At 41.8% G+C, this 15,402-nt stretch overlaps 1 protein-coding gene across 3 annotated transcripts in view; it reads right to left on the bottom strand.

Moving 5' to 3' along the window:
• LOC122619175 (extracellular serine/threonine protein CG31145) overlaps window positions 1-15,402 on the bottom strand; it is a 65,658-nt gene that overhangs the window by 38,273 nt on the left and 11,983 nt on the right. For all 3 annotated transcript variants that reach the window (XM_043795931.1, XM_043795933.1, XM_043795932.1), the window contains exon 3: window positions 11,314-11,343. The gene's annotated coding sequence lies outside the window, so the exon portion shown is untranslated. The remainder of the gene's footprint in view (window positions 1-11,313; window positions 11,344-15,402) is intronic.

Genomic DNA, 15,402 nt, shown 5'->3' with positions numbered 1-15,402 from the left:
GCTGCAATTTCACTTATTTCACGTGCAACTTGGCAACCGACGAGCGGCGACGACAAGCGACATCAACGATGACTGCTGCCGCTTCCACATTCACACACACATCCACATTCACATCTACATCTACTGGCAGTGCCACTGCACTTGGCTCCCAAATAGCAGTCCTAGCACTAAATACTGACGGCCCAGTGAAAGGTGAAGGGAACTGGGAACTGCAAACTGCGAGCTGCAAACTGGGAACTTGGAACTTGGAACGTAGCTGGGTGCAATGTTGCAGTCGCAATGCTGCATGTGGCAGAGGCAACAATAAACGTAAACCCATGACTGCCACTCGACGGAAGCAGCGAGGCGGCAGCATGCGAAGATTTCACTTTCATGTTTAACTTGGAGCAGCACACACTTGTTAAAACAGTCCATCATACACGTAAGTTCGAGCTTCTTGAAAATGTTGTAATAACATGGGTTGGCTTGTTTATTCAACCATGTGGGCAAGCATCTCTGCTGGCTCTATAATGATTCCGATAGCAAATGCATTATATAACATACTATTGAAGTCATAATAGGATGTTGAACCCATTTCACTTGAGCAATAATATAGAACTTTATTTGGTCGGTCCTACTTAGGCAGGTTTCCCTGTAAGCACACATATCTCTTCGCACCATCTGGTGGCCCCACCTCTTGAGTCTTTGCCTCGCACGTGCATTTGTAAATTTGCTCGGCTGTGGCAACAATGCGTCGGTGGCTCCTCTTCCACCTTTGGCGACACACTTTGAGTCTTGAATTACCCCCAGGCATGCGTGGCGTATTCGGTTGCTGTTTGACAATTTTTGCACCTTTTTTTCTTTTTTTAGCACACCGCGTTATTTTTTTTGTAGCTGGGAAGCTGGCATTATGTGACATAGAGGGGAAAAGCGTTTTGTCATAAGCAACGGAAAGAAAACGGCGAAATAAAACAGGAAAAGTAAAGAGAGCCATGCAACGTTGTTAAAGAAAAGTGCAAGCGACACACTGTGTCCACTTAAAGCAGGCAACAATGTGTGCCAACCTGGGATTGGGAGTCCCGTGACCAGGCTGCAACTTTGGAAATTGCATCTGCAACTGCAACTGCAGCAGCAGCATCAGCAACAACATCAGCAGCAGCAGCAACATCAGGCAACAATTTTGAGGCATTGCATAAGAGGCTCCAAGGCATCGAGGAGCCCACGATCCACGAGATCGAGCGTGGGAGAAGAGCTTAATTATCGAAAAATGCAAAACAAAGTCGGGAAGAGCAAAAAGGTTCGTTGATATGCGATAACTTCAAGTGGACCCATAAAGTTCCCTGATCATTTCCATTGATACTCATGCTTGTGTGTGGAAAATCCTCAAGACAATGGTTCATGATGCAGATGTGTGCACTTTGTGTATCAGAGGAATTACCTTCTTTTGTTTTCTGACAGCTTTTAAGGTGTAAAATGGCAAATCTAACTTTAATTACCTAACAATATGTATTGGGTTAAGGAAAACAATTAACTAATGAACATCTGAATCTTCTCATTTGACCTACAGCACACAGTTTAAAGTATATACATATATCAGATATACCAAGATGTAACGATTTAAATAATGGCCACAAGCAGTGAAATTTGTAAGCCACAAGTTTTGTTTATGTTCGATCAATTTTCCATTTGAAATGTGAGCTGGCAAAGGGTGGTGGTAGTAGTGCTTCATCGACGAAACCGTATGATAAGCAACATAATCAATAACTCAAGTGAAGTTTTCGCCCACTTTCCATTGAGACCCACTGCTGAATGGAATTTTATCGCCGGAAGAACGACCAGCAGCATCCCAGAAGCCCAGTAACATGCTGCTCCCAGCAACCGGCAAACAAGCAAAACAACAAACAAACAAGCAACTGCAACTGCAACTGCAATCAATTGCACCTTCTGCCGCATGAATGCGTGACTGAATAGCAGCACATATGCGATGGACCCATCGTCCAAAGGGGACGAGGGGCAAGGCGCTAGGGGCTAGCCGCACTATCTGCTTTCCCATGGGTATCCCCCTTCCCCTCCAACCGGATCCCCCGGGATCCACCAACGCCCACCCTTTGACCCCTCTTAGCTGACCAGTGCGGTAACTGAAATAGCAGCATCGAGTCGGGTTTTATTTTCCTCACTCGCCGCACTCAATTTTTTGTGCAGCTGCAACTGCAATTCAAGTGCATTGCAATGCGCAACCCACTGACTCGAGTGCAGCGAAACAAACATGGATTTAATTGTTTCATTTAAAATTTCTGCAAAACACCATTAATTAGCAAAAATAATTATAATGCCTCGAGCATCACATTTAGCGCACAAAGTTTGGCAGTTATTGTGCATTTAATTACTTCGTATTATAACTCCATAACACACCAATAATTCAATGCAATTGTCTAGTACAAAACATATATTTTTAAATATTTCTGTAAAATAATTCAATTAAATGAGAATATATTAAACATGTACAACTTTTCTAGCTGTGTGCTCGTAAAAATGGGAAAAGCGAAAGGAAACACTGAATGGGGGCGGCTGTGAGTGTAAGTGAATGAAAATGGGGGCGTGGCAGGTGAGCGTATCCGAAGGGCGTAAACGTAAGTGCGCGTTATGTTTGCCAACGCCAAATGAAAAGGACCGGAACCGTGAAAAAAGCAGAAAAAAACACAAAAACCCATGCAAATCTACCACCAACGTGTCTAGTGTCTAAAAAGGTGGAACTACAAAAGGGACGGGGGGGCATTACAATAAAGACTCTTACTTTGTGGCTGGTGTTGCCGGGCCCTCGGGGAACCTTGACAATGATATTGATTTGCTGTCATTATTGTTAGTTTTTTTTGCCACCCGGCGGCAACTCTGGTCTGTGCGGCATGGAGCGTGTGTGCGAAAACTGTTTGTGCTCACTGTCGCCAGCCATCGATCCTTGGGGCGGCCTTCGTCCTGCGGCAGCGAAGTTACAAAATTTGAATATACGCTGAGCTCGATAGGCGAAATTGAAATTGTTATTTGTTGAGGCGACTGTGGAGGGGCTGCTGGAATAAATAGTAAAACTTCGCTGCCAGAGTTGCCATCCCCACCATTGAGTTGCCCAAGGGGATGACCACTCAGCGCGGCCACGATTCGTGTATCTCGCACCGAAGACTTTTGGTTGAAACATTTTTGCACGGCAATCCGCCCACTCCCACCAACTCCCACCAACACCCACCACCGCCCAATTGAACCGAACAATTTCCCCCCTGTTAGTTTTCTCTGGCTGTTATTGACTTTTTCCAGCGGCAAAACAAATGCAATTTGCATTTTGATAACATTTCCCAGCAGCTGTGTTTTAATTGCATTCGTTCAATGCAAGTGTGCTCCACCTTTCACGGTGGTCCGGATGCCCGGTCCTTCAGAGTCCGCAGTACCTACTCCCGATTCCCGATTCCCGAGCTCCGAGTTCGGTGGAAGACGTAACGAAATCAATTGTCAGGTCATCTGTCAATTTATTTGTTATTTCCCGCCAACTGTCAGCTGTCACGGCTGCACGAACCGAAGCCAAAAGGCAGGCCATCCAGCCAGCCAGCCAGCAAACAAAACAAACAAAACAAACACAAAACGTAATGCATTTAATGTGCCAAGCGACTTGCAACAAAATTACAGTCCCGGACGGGCGAACAAGAAGACGGTAGCGCCGACAAACTAAACTCCACGATGCACAGTGTTACAGATGCCACAAAGTCCCTACCAAAAGGATGTATCAAACTTCCTTAAGGACTTGCAAGGCGACGTTAGTGGAGGGTTTAAAAGATCATAATTGTGGTATGCAGACAGCTTTTCCCGTATGCAACTTTCCCAGTTAAGTTGCATAATCAGCTTTGTACCACTGTGCAGCTTCGGAAAAGTTCAAGAGTTCGCTTTGTCGCGCTTGTGCAAACAAATGATTTGTTTTAGCCGCTCTTTCAACTGCCCCCGCCCCCTTTTGCCGCCCAGGTGTAATTGCCACACGACCAAAAGGCGGAGCGAAATTAGGCAAACGTTTTGGCCAACTTTGTTTTCCCTTTTTCCCTTTTTGAGCCCGGTTTGTTTGCCTTTTGCCATTTGCCATTTGCCATTGGGAAATTATCGAGTTGTCGCCCAGCTGTGTGCGACGACGTTCATTGGAAATGCAAATTTTCGCGGCGAAACAGATGAATCTCAAGTGCCTGGCGCCAAAACAAATGATTGGCATTATGTAGTTTGACCTTAATTAGTTAACAATGGAAAGCAGCGCATTATTTTTGCTTTTCCCGAAGGCGGTAGGCAGTGTGGGTGGTCGTAAGCTGGTGGGCGTGGGAGGCTCGTAAGAATTAACCGCACCAATTACACGCACAAAATGCCAAACAATTAATAAAAAAGCGTTGGTGGGGTTGCAGGGGAAAAATCAGAATCTGAATTGTGAAAATCTATTTGAGGGGGCGACCGGCATTTTCAGTTTGCCATAAATCAAATTAATTGAAATTAATGGTTCACCTCGCTTCAAGTGCGCTCACGCAAATATTTGCCCAGCAGATTTTTTCCTTTTTGTTTTTGTACTGTTTTTCTTTTTTGGATGACGGGTTGGTATTTGCGTTACCAGGATTGGAGATTGAATGGTGACCATTAAGCATCGGGGGCTGGCCCACTAATTATTTTAGCTTACACTTGGGCCGAGCGTTAATCCCTTTGAAGGCAAGCGGGCAAAAAAAGGGATAAAGCCAAGGATTGCAGAGGTTTATGCGGGTAATTAATGTGACATCTGATAGGACTTGTAATGGCAATGGCGATTGTTTATGCAAATTTTCGACACTGGCGATGGATTTGCTTTATGCAAATATGCTTTACAGGCAACAATTGCCTGTAAATTAAAGAGGCATTTTAATGAGACGTTAAACAATTATATTGCTGATTTATAAGGGGCCGTTGTCAAAACCTAATAGGCATGCCAATTAAAATGAATTTTATTTTATGTACATTTTTTTGTTGCACATTATTTAAATGTCATTCAATACTTTTTGACTTTTGTGCTAATTAGTTTAATTAGATGTCTATTTTTAAAGCCATTTGTTGTATTTTACAAATGAATTTGATATTCTTCGAATTTAAAATAGTAAGTTTACAATTGTTTCATGAACAGAAATCGCCCATAAACGATCTATGCAATGGCACATCCTTTTCATTAAGCTCTGTCCCGGCTTTATTTGAACTTCAAAGGAGCGTTTGGCAAGGACTGGCGGTGGCGAATTAATGAAATGTTTGTCAAGTGCGGTTTACTGGCTGTCTGTCCCACTCTCCGGCTTTGGTTGACTCATTAAAATGATTTAATAAGGCCAAGCCGAAAGTCCGTAAACCGATTTCCCCGTTCAATGCAAGTAAGCCACGTTGGTATCAAACCAAACAGACAGACAGACAGACAGACAGAGAGACAGACAGCCAGCGATGTAATTCATCAGAAATAAACGTGGTCATTATGTAGTTATAGCGTAGGGACGAAACGCACCGCACCGCACCGAACCGCACCGCACCCATGAATAATGAATAAAGCCAGCAAACAGATTTTTGCCGCTTTGCCAAATAATTTCTGGGCCTATTTACATATGCAAAATTCATGGGACATGGGACATGGGCCTGCCTGCCAGCCAAATCGCATTCGTACTCGAATTCAAATTCATATGGCCATAATGGCAAGACATATGGAAAACTTGTGGGTGGGTGAGGTCGTGCCTACACACACAAGCTACACACACTCGTAAATACATAACATACATATATAGATGCTTCGAAAACATCGCATTTTCCAATCAATTGAATTTCAATTTGCATAATTTTCTGTATGTCAAAGTAATGTGTACGAAATTCGATTATTTTCCATTGAATTGAGCTGAAGACATTACGAGTGGACTCTAGTGGACAGGACGGGGTGGGACCAGACAAAGGACACGGAATATAACATAAATTGTTCGTATAAAAATTATGCAGAATTTATTTGTATTTCAGCTTGTGCGTGGCGGGGGGGTGGTGGTTTGGGTCAAAGGGCCGACAGACCCACCCACACCCACCCATACATTGTGACCTCAAAGTAACCCAAAACTCCAAAACGTATAAAATGCAGAAAAAAAGGGAATTCGTTGGATTTGCGTGAAAATGTTAGGGAGCGTGGCGAAAAGGATCCGCAAAGCGAAACAAGCCATAAAAGGCACGGCCGATTCTATTCGGTTCGTTTCAACTCTGAAAAACTATCACAAATGCCATAAACAAACACAGACTGGCCAAAATCTAAATATGAATGCGGCAAATAGCGAATTCAAAATGCGCTACAAAAAACACAGGCAACGAATTTAAAAAATAAGTTAATATTAACTAGGTACTCATTTTAAAAAAACTTTAAAGTGGATTTTTGTTAACTCACATACACGTTATTACTCTAAAAATATATTTGTTAAAAAGTTTCTTTAGATGTAAACGCTCTAAAGGATCCTTTTCTCCAGAAACTCTCACTCGTCACAAATTTCCTAAGTTTTCATCACTGACAGAGCCACTTCGCAGTGAAAATGCTCCAAGAATTTCCCAGCACAATCCAACAATGTGCGTGTGTCCCTTTTTCCGAGTATTTCACACGCCCACCGAACAGGGCCAGTGCCTTTAAAAGAACCCAGAAAGGAATTAAATTGGAAAAGCGTCGGAAAACGAGACGACTGGAAAAGGGTTCAAATGTATTTACAGTCGGGTATCCACAGAGGAGTCCCCCACTCCCACTCCACCCATCTCCCCGAAAATTGTTTTGCGGCAATGTGCAGGGAAATGCAGAGAATACTCCAAGTAGCCCGCAGCGACCAGACAGCCAAAAACACTCTCGCCCCAAACACAATAAAAAAACCAAAAAGAACTAAAACCATAACAAAAACAGATACAGATACAGATACAACCAAATCCAGCCGCAAGATTCGAGTCTTGACCGCCGCTCCCCATTTGTTGCGGCTTCTTTTGCCACCTTTTTTGTATTTTTTTTTTGGTCTGCGGGCACGCGTGTCGTAAAAATTTAATTAAAAAATAATTTTGCTAACAATAAAAATCAACACTCGGCCAGTGGATGATGTTGGATGATGATGTTAGAAAAGAACTGGCCAAGCCGCTGGCTAAATAATGATTAAGCATACGCCATGGTGTCCAGGCGATGGCTGCCACGCCCATTAGCCGTGTCAAAATGTGCGAATTATGGGGCTGAAACAGCGGGCATTTACGGCCGAGCTCTTACTTTCGGTTTAGTTGGCTTTGGGCCGAATTCAAGGCAAATCTCGGCACTTTAGTGTCAGCCCGAACGAAATTATGATGACGACTCTTTATTGGGCCCACAGCCATTGTCTGCCCCGGCCAAGGCTCCTCCTCCTCCTTCTGCTCCTGGTCGTACTCCTGCTCCTGGTCCTCCTCCAGCTCCAGCTCCTGTCCTCCTTGTTCTTGTTGTCCTGACAGCTGAAGTGGCCCGCCCGGATGCCCGGATGCCTGGATGCCTTGATGTCTGAATGCCTGAGTGCCTGGCTGACTTTCCCTTTCGCCTGCCGCCTGCCGCCTCCCGCTTGTCGAGTCAATAAAAATTCAGTAAAACGCTCTCGACATAGGCTCAAGGATTATTATTGCTACTTTATGACAGTTTATGTATTTTTTCCCTTTGTGCGTGTGTTTGTGTGTGTCTGGGCTAGTGACAACGCAGATTTAAAAGGTTATATACACAGGAATATGGTCGGGGTTGCAGCAGAATGGTTAGATGGCTGGATGGGTATAGACAGCCCAACTTGTAAAGTGTTCGGAACGCAAATTGCTTTCCTGGGACGACTGCCAAGTGGAACGTTTTGTAGTCAATTTCACAGATAATTGGAATGCCCGGAGGATATGGGGCGTTGAAATATTTACCAAATCATCCGATATTCTCGCCTAACAAATCGAGAAAACATTATGCAGCGCATAGGATAGATATATAAAAATCCTGTACTTTTGTACAAGTTTATCTTGTTAGTATTTTTAAGAGTTTAATTTCACTAGCTGGCTATGAGAATTTAAAATCTCCGCACAACCACAAAGCCTAATACCTATTTAATTATATAAAGGGTTGTTTGCCAGCTTAATGCAGTAACTCAAACAAAATACTCCTTCAGAAACCGAAAGCAATAAACTTCTAGCCGACCCAAAAACCCAATGACAACAAAGGCATGGCCGGCATCAAAAAAAAAAAAAAACAACAAAAAATTAACCAAACTCTGGGCCAACTTTGCCAACAAGCGGCCGGCAATAAGTGCAACCAACGTGGCCAAGCTAATTATGCGCTTCCTGCAGAGGGGTTTTGGTAACGAAGGCAAGGGGAACAGGCCAAATCTGCTCGGAAAGACAAAAGCTCTAACCTCAAACTTTAACTTCTCGCCGACTTTTGGCCCAATTATGGCCACGTTTCAATGTCGAGTCATAAAATTTGCATATTTCCCCGGCCAAAGCGATTTCAATGCTTTTTGCCTCTCATTTAGTACAATTTTTTTGTTTCACGTCCGCAGTCTATGCTTTTTTCTCTGTGTGTTTTGTTTTTCTTATTTTCGAGGAAAATTGTAAGCCGGCCAAATACGTTGACACCTTCGTTTTAATTCGGCAAAGGGGGCGTGGTGAGGAGGGGAGAAGAAAACTCGCTGCTAATTGCAGTGTCGAGGCTCAAAGCAAATGGCTTAATTACCTTGTATTCCCCGGTTTGTTGTTTGACCTTTGGGGACAAAGTTCATTTGCATAATTTGGCTGGGTTTTTAATTTTCGGCATAGCATTTCCCTGGCAATTCTGCACGTAACATTTGCATAACCAGAATCTGCACGCGAGGCAATCAGCATAATTTCCCGCCCCCACTCCCCCTGCAAACATATTGAGCCCGAAAATCACTGCACCACCAACAGAGTGAAAACAAATATCTTTTATCGTTACCCAGTTCAGTTGCCAGCAGCTGGAAGTGAAGAAAAAAAAGAATATGTAACGAATTTACTACAAGCAAAGTTTTTAGGTAGTCGGGGTGCAGGCGATATTTGCTCATCAAATTAGTTTTCTTGCACACGTTTTCAATTTTCGGCAAATGCTAAAAGTTTCCACTTTTGGCGCCACTCAATTTTGGGGCCAAGTTGGGGGTTATATTGGCCAAAAATGCGTGCGTGTGAGATACCGGCATAGACCGGAAGAAAAAACGCCAACTAGCTGGCATAATTTCAGAAGCTTTCAGTTAAGCCGCACAATTCATCAGTATTAACAACCGCACAGTGGGCTTATTTGTTAGTGCAATTATCTCAATTTCGCTCATTATGGGGCAGCTAAAATGTTTCAAGTGTAGCCACGCACAGTGAAGAGCGTGTCAATTGTGGCAAAGGTTTTAGCATTTGAAATTTGACTGAGCTGCTAAGCACCACTGAAAACTTAATTTCGAATTCCGGTAATCCCGAAAAGCCCCTCCACCCCCCACCACCCACCAATGTGAAATGAAAAGCCAAACAACAATAATGAGAGTGTACAATGGCATGCATAAATCAGCTGGCTGGCCTGGACAATGCCACATGGCAAATGTTGCCAAAAACTCTACTGTGTGCTCATAATTGGCAGCTTCCTTTTTGACATTTTCCCCCATCCCCCCGCTTGTTGCTAGAAAAGTGGGTCAAATGTGCAGAATAATTAACAACATTTACAGCTTTGAAATTCAATTCCACCTCCGTTGGTATCAAAAATAGATTTTTGCGTATTTACATTTGTCCAACATTGCGTATACGCAATGGCAATAGCAATGGCGGCCATTTCAAAAGGCAAATAATATGAGCAAATGTTTATTCATTCCGACGAATAATTCGGAATTGTTTACCATTGATTTCTATGGACCGGCTAGAAGAGCAATAATTAATTGTATCGCATTTAAATCCAATCGAATAGGTTTTATTCGTTTTTTCGCTGCAATTTGTTCATTTGCGGCATTAATTAGGGGTTTTGTGATAAGCAATTTGCATTGATAGCTTAGCACGTGCAAATACTATTGGCTGATTGGTATATTGGCATATTGGTAATTACCGAATTCAAGCGAATGTGCAGCTCATATCATCTTTCATCGGCGCTTTGAACTGAACTCAACTGAGGCCCCATGGGAATTCAACGGATTAGATAACAAAGATCCAGAGTGCTCGGTTCACCCAGTATCCGGTTGGCTGTGAGCCATTGGCAAACATTTACTTAGCTCTTGCCCCCTGCTAAAATATGCAAAGCCAAACAGAGACGGCAAATTCAACAATGTTTATTTGCGACTCTTGTTGGCACAAATGTTGTCATTGATTATGCATGATCCATATACGCAGAAGAATACTATGCATGTTAGTGTTAGACGGGTTTCGTCAAATTTTAACCCAATTTGCAAACACTTTATTGGCCCAGCCAAAGGCATATGTATATATAAATTGTTATAAACAAATATTATCCAATTGACAAAACAACCACAGAAATGTAGGCAAATGTGCTAAGTAAAGATAAATTTATTTGCACTCCGAATTTTCGAAATTTGTTACTCAAGCATTTTTTTGGCGATTGTTACAGACGATCACGAATTCGAGGAAGACAACTTACTCAATATTCAATTAAGGAAACACACCTTGGATTATTGTAATAATTTTCCACTACCATTTTTAATACCTTAAATTGCTGCATATTTTAAAGCAGTACTGAAACACACAACAAATTGCTTTTAAATGTTATTCATGGTATAGTTTCAAACTGCTCACCTTAAATAACCTCTGTTTTTTAATCACCCCCCTAATTTATCTTGCTGCGCTGTTAGTTTAAACAATTCGCACATATTTCATTGTATTTTATTTGCATTTTACCCATCGAACGCTGTTTGCCAGAGCCACGGGCAAACTTCACAGTATTTCTCTCACTTCTTTTTTTCAATATTTAGTAGGGTTTTGGCATTTACAATGCGAGAGTGGTGTGGAAATAGGAGGATTTTCCATTTTTTACGTTGTGTATATATTTTTACAGCTTGGCATATATTTGAAGTTTTTCATTTTCCGACAGTGACACGGAAAGCCCCCGTTTGACACACAGAACAGAATGGCCATGAACCCAGAAAAAAAAGTGTCTGTAGGGTTAACAAATTATTTTTTATTAGAGCCCCGGCACATGACCAGGCCTTAACGAGACTCTGGCCAATTATCAGGGGCTTGTTGATGAAACGGATTGTGTGAAAATTTGAAGCAAATTTATATATTTTGGTAGGAGGTCGCAAATCAAAAACAAATTCTCACTTCACTCACCTTAAGCCCAATGTCTCTGCGGGGAAATGTCTGCAAAGAGAACAAGGAAATTGTAAACTTGATTAATATGCAAATGCCAAGGGGGAGGGGGAGGGAGAGGGGAAGCTTTGATTAACTGCTTAACCCAGTTTTGGTTTTGGTTGGTTTTCGTTTGGCTGCGAACACACCTCTCACCGCCAACTTCCGCCTACAATTGAGCCGGGCTGAGACCGCAAAACCAGTTTAATGCACTTGATGTGACACCGGCTGACAGACAGCCTGAGATTGAGTTTGCGTTTTTTAATGTTTTCATTTAGCATTCGGCAGATGTGTGGTGCCATCGACATAACCGGTTGCCAGCCCGTGAATTGCACAAGATATAAAACTTTAAGTGCATAGCTGGCTAATTCAGATAATTTGTATTAATTTCAACCAGTTGTGGGTCACTCTTTAAAGCGGCTTAAGTGCTGCTGATGCAGGGGGTTAGGTTCTCAGTTTCTCAGTTTCTGAGGTTCTCAGTTTCTGAGGTTCTGAGGTTCCGCGGCTCTGAGAACCGCGCAGACTGGGTCACTTGATGATGTTAAGCGGCTTAAACGTTAATTGAATTAGTTTACAAGAAGCGCCCAACCCGGGGCTTGTGTTTGTACTTTGTATTTGTATTTGTATTTGTATTTGTATTTGTCGGCTCTGCTCTGCTCGATTCATTGGGGCAGAAGAGCAGCCCCACCACCCATCACCCACCACCCACTACACTGCCTCCCCCCACCGCACCGCACGCTTAACCCACTTGTAGAATTGCACTTGCACTTGATATACAATTAGATTCTTTGTAGCCGCAAAAGGCAAAAACAACTTCACTTCGCCGCTTATGCAGCTTTTCTCGCCTTTTTGCAGCTTTTCTCAGCCACCCAACGCTTTGCGCTCTAATGAATTTTTAATTGTTGGCATCTTGGCAAACTGCTTACATAATTGAACTATCGCGGTCCGCCTGGTTAATTGTTTAATTAAGCCATTAAAACGCCATAAAAATAATAAGGAGGCCTAAGTGCAACTGAGACCGCTTGAATTACCTCAGTTGGCCAGCGCAATTTCAAGTGGCCTTTGACATGCGACACTTGCAACCCCGAAGATTGTATTATGTCTTGTAATTAAAGCCAGTCGGTTTTATAACGCTAGTTAGTCACAAGTAAAAACAGAAAACCCGAGGAGTCTGTAGTTAAATGTAGAAACTGAGATGAGATGCAAAGCAAATATTAAAGCTATGCAAATCAATAATTAACTTTCTTTGCCAGCACTAATATTACGCAATTATTTACAAAGCCTGCACAACACTTTGCTTAATCCTTCAGAATTTCGCCCAAAGGCCTCAATTAACCTTTGTCAACTTTGGCATCATTCCCAGCACCTTTGTGATGGAACAAAGTCCATTAGATCGCCGTGCATAGGTGGATATTGGCCCATATTCCGAGTGCTCTGCCACATCTTTCATTCGCGTGACTTGTCAAATTTCTGACAGACAATGGCTGTGGCAAATAACTGGCATTGATGCGACAAGGCAGCTCAGTACCCCGCACCCACCCACCCAGCCATCAGATTGCCCGGAGAAAATGCTATCAGTGGAGGTGGCAGTGGTGGCTGAAGGAAATAGAGCCCTGGAAAGGGGAAGGGAAATGGAAATGGCAACAATTGCTGTCACCATGACGATAAACGATAACAAATTCATTAATTAAAATTTAAGTGCACAACAACAAAGGGAAGATTGCCATGCAAATGGCTTTATCGCAACTCTGCGCATTCCGAAATTGATTTGCATTGCCAAACAACACAACAAAAAAAAAACAGAAAAAGGACAAAAAAACCGTGGACTTTAATATGCACAAAAAGAAACAATAATATGTCATGTAAATGACTCACTCATGTTCATCAATAAAATCGCATAGCGCTGAAGGGTTAAAAATACCCGTGTCAAGAGATGACTAAAGCACTTGAAAGTTATCCACCAATTATGGCGAATGGTAAATTTTAATAAATTTTCAATTTGTTTTACCGGTAATTTTATGTTGTTTCATTTTTTTCGCGAACCCCCACTTTTTTACATCAAGCAGTTTATCATAATCACTTTATGGGCCGACTTTGTTTTCACTTTAATTAAATTTTATTAACATCAGCAATTTATGACACGTTTTTCTGTTTCAGCAAAGGTAACCACAAAAACGCCCAACCATAAATTGATTACATTCAAAAAATTATTTAGGCAATTTAAGGCAAAAGGAGAACGGAATTTTTACCACAGTCTTTGTGGTTAACTGACATAAGCTGGCTTTAATTTCTTTGTTTGGTGTCCTTAGGCTAAATAAAAATAATTTCTGGAGAAATTATTAAGAGAATTATAAAGCTATTTCTGTTTGCGTAAGCCGTTTACCCGGACTCTTATCTCAACTATGGAATTTACTTTAAGACCTTAAGTTAAGCACTTTGCTGTGAGTATTTTTATATTTACATTTTTATTATAAACAGCTGCTGCGAGAACAAAAGTGGAATTATTTTCATATTTTCATATATGTATATATGCATATAACTGAGTGAATTTCCAGTGAATTTCCTACCGTTTAGCCAACTGAAATAACCCTTTATTGCTTAACTAAACACATAACATGGCAATTATGGCGTTTACCTGTGTAATGGCTCTCTGTCTCTAACCTCTATTAAAAATTCATTTGCATATCACCCATACGCCCTGTGTGACAATTTCATGCGACTTACGGCCAGAACTGACAAAATAAAGCAGACAAAGAACACCATTTGTGCACCCAATCCCATGGGCGTAAAATTGGAATAAAAAATGTGAACAATAACAACGGATAAACCAATTTAAAAAATACAATCTGCAAACCAAATCTGCACACACAGACGACATGTCATTTTGGAAAGAGAAACAGACATACTGAAATACATACGTACATACTCAGATGGCTACATTTTAAGCACATTCATGCCACATAGTTTTTGTGCATTTTTTGCTCACCAGCGAAATGGCAATGTGTGCCATGGGCACAGATCAGGAACAGGACCCTCCCACTTCGCCCCTACAATCCTATTTTAATTGTTTAAGTGTCAGCAAAGCCAAAAATAAAAATGGACAAAAACGGGGGAGGGGAAACAGAAAGAATTAAATAAAAATCAAGTGGAAAGTGTGCAATGCTTTTAATGAATTCAATAAAACTCAGATTGAACTTGCACCAGTTGGCACCCGTGCTTTGTTGTATTTCTTTTTCCTTTTTTTTTGGTAGGTGGCATGCCACAAAGCCAAATAAATGTTAATGAGTGGGACGAAAAAGAATCTGGTTACATTCGATTCTATTGGGCGCGAAAAAGGGCAATAAAAAGCGGAGAAAATTCAAATAACCGCGGAGGACAAAAAACCCCTAAGTGAGACCAAATAGATTTACTTCTACGACGCGTCGGTCTTTTATTCTTTTTGCCGCTTTCTTTGCTGTGTTTGCTGAAAACTTTCGCTCTGTGCACAGACTAATTGAACTTTCGTTCAAACGCAAGTCATTAGAAAGCAAAAGCAGAACTGATTTTCCGTGGGGCCGATAAAAGGAAATTGAAACAAATAGTTGGCCAACAAATGGCAGGCTTATTCAAAACTCGACAAGCCCGCGAATGGAATGCAATTTAATTAAACGCTCTCATTGTATCGCCTTTTGTTCAGCTAATTGGGTTAAGTGCACTTCGCTTATCGACTTTAAACTTCCTGCGACTAATCAATCAGCGAAATATCTACACACTATTTTACCCTCGCTCAATGCAATTGTGTGTGAATTCCCCCATGGAACTAGATACTATATACTCAGACATTGCACTGCAATTAAATTTGATAGCGAGTGGCAGGAAAGGAAGGGAGTCTGCAGACTGTCTAGAAATTGAAATCGACGCTCCAATTCAATTGACAACATGATGGCAATTTTATTTTTGGCATAAGCTAAACGAAAATAGCACAGCCCACGTAGAACAAGCTATGGAACATATAATACCTCGTTATAGGTGAGTCGGAAAATTCTGTTTTATAATGGTCGCAACAGTTGGTTGTTCTAAACTGTGAAAGAA

This window comes from Drosophila teissieri, chromosome 3R (assembly GCF_016746235.2).
Source record: "Drosophila teissieri strain GT53w chromosome 3R, Prin_Dtei_1.1, whole genome shotgun sequence".
NCBI lineage: Eukaryota > Metazoa > Arthropoda > Insecta > Diptera > Drosophilidae > Drosophila > Drosophila teissieri.
This window is presented reverse-complemented; position numbering and strand designations above follow the sequence as displayed.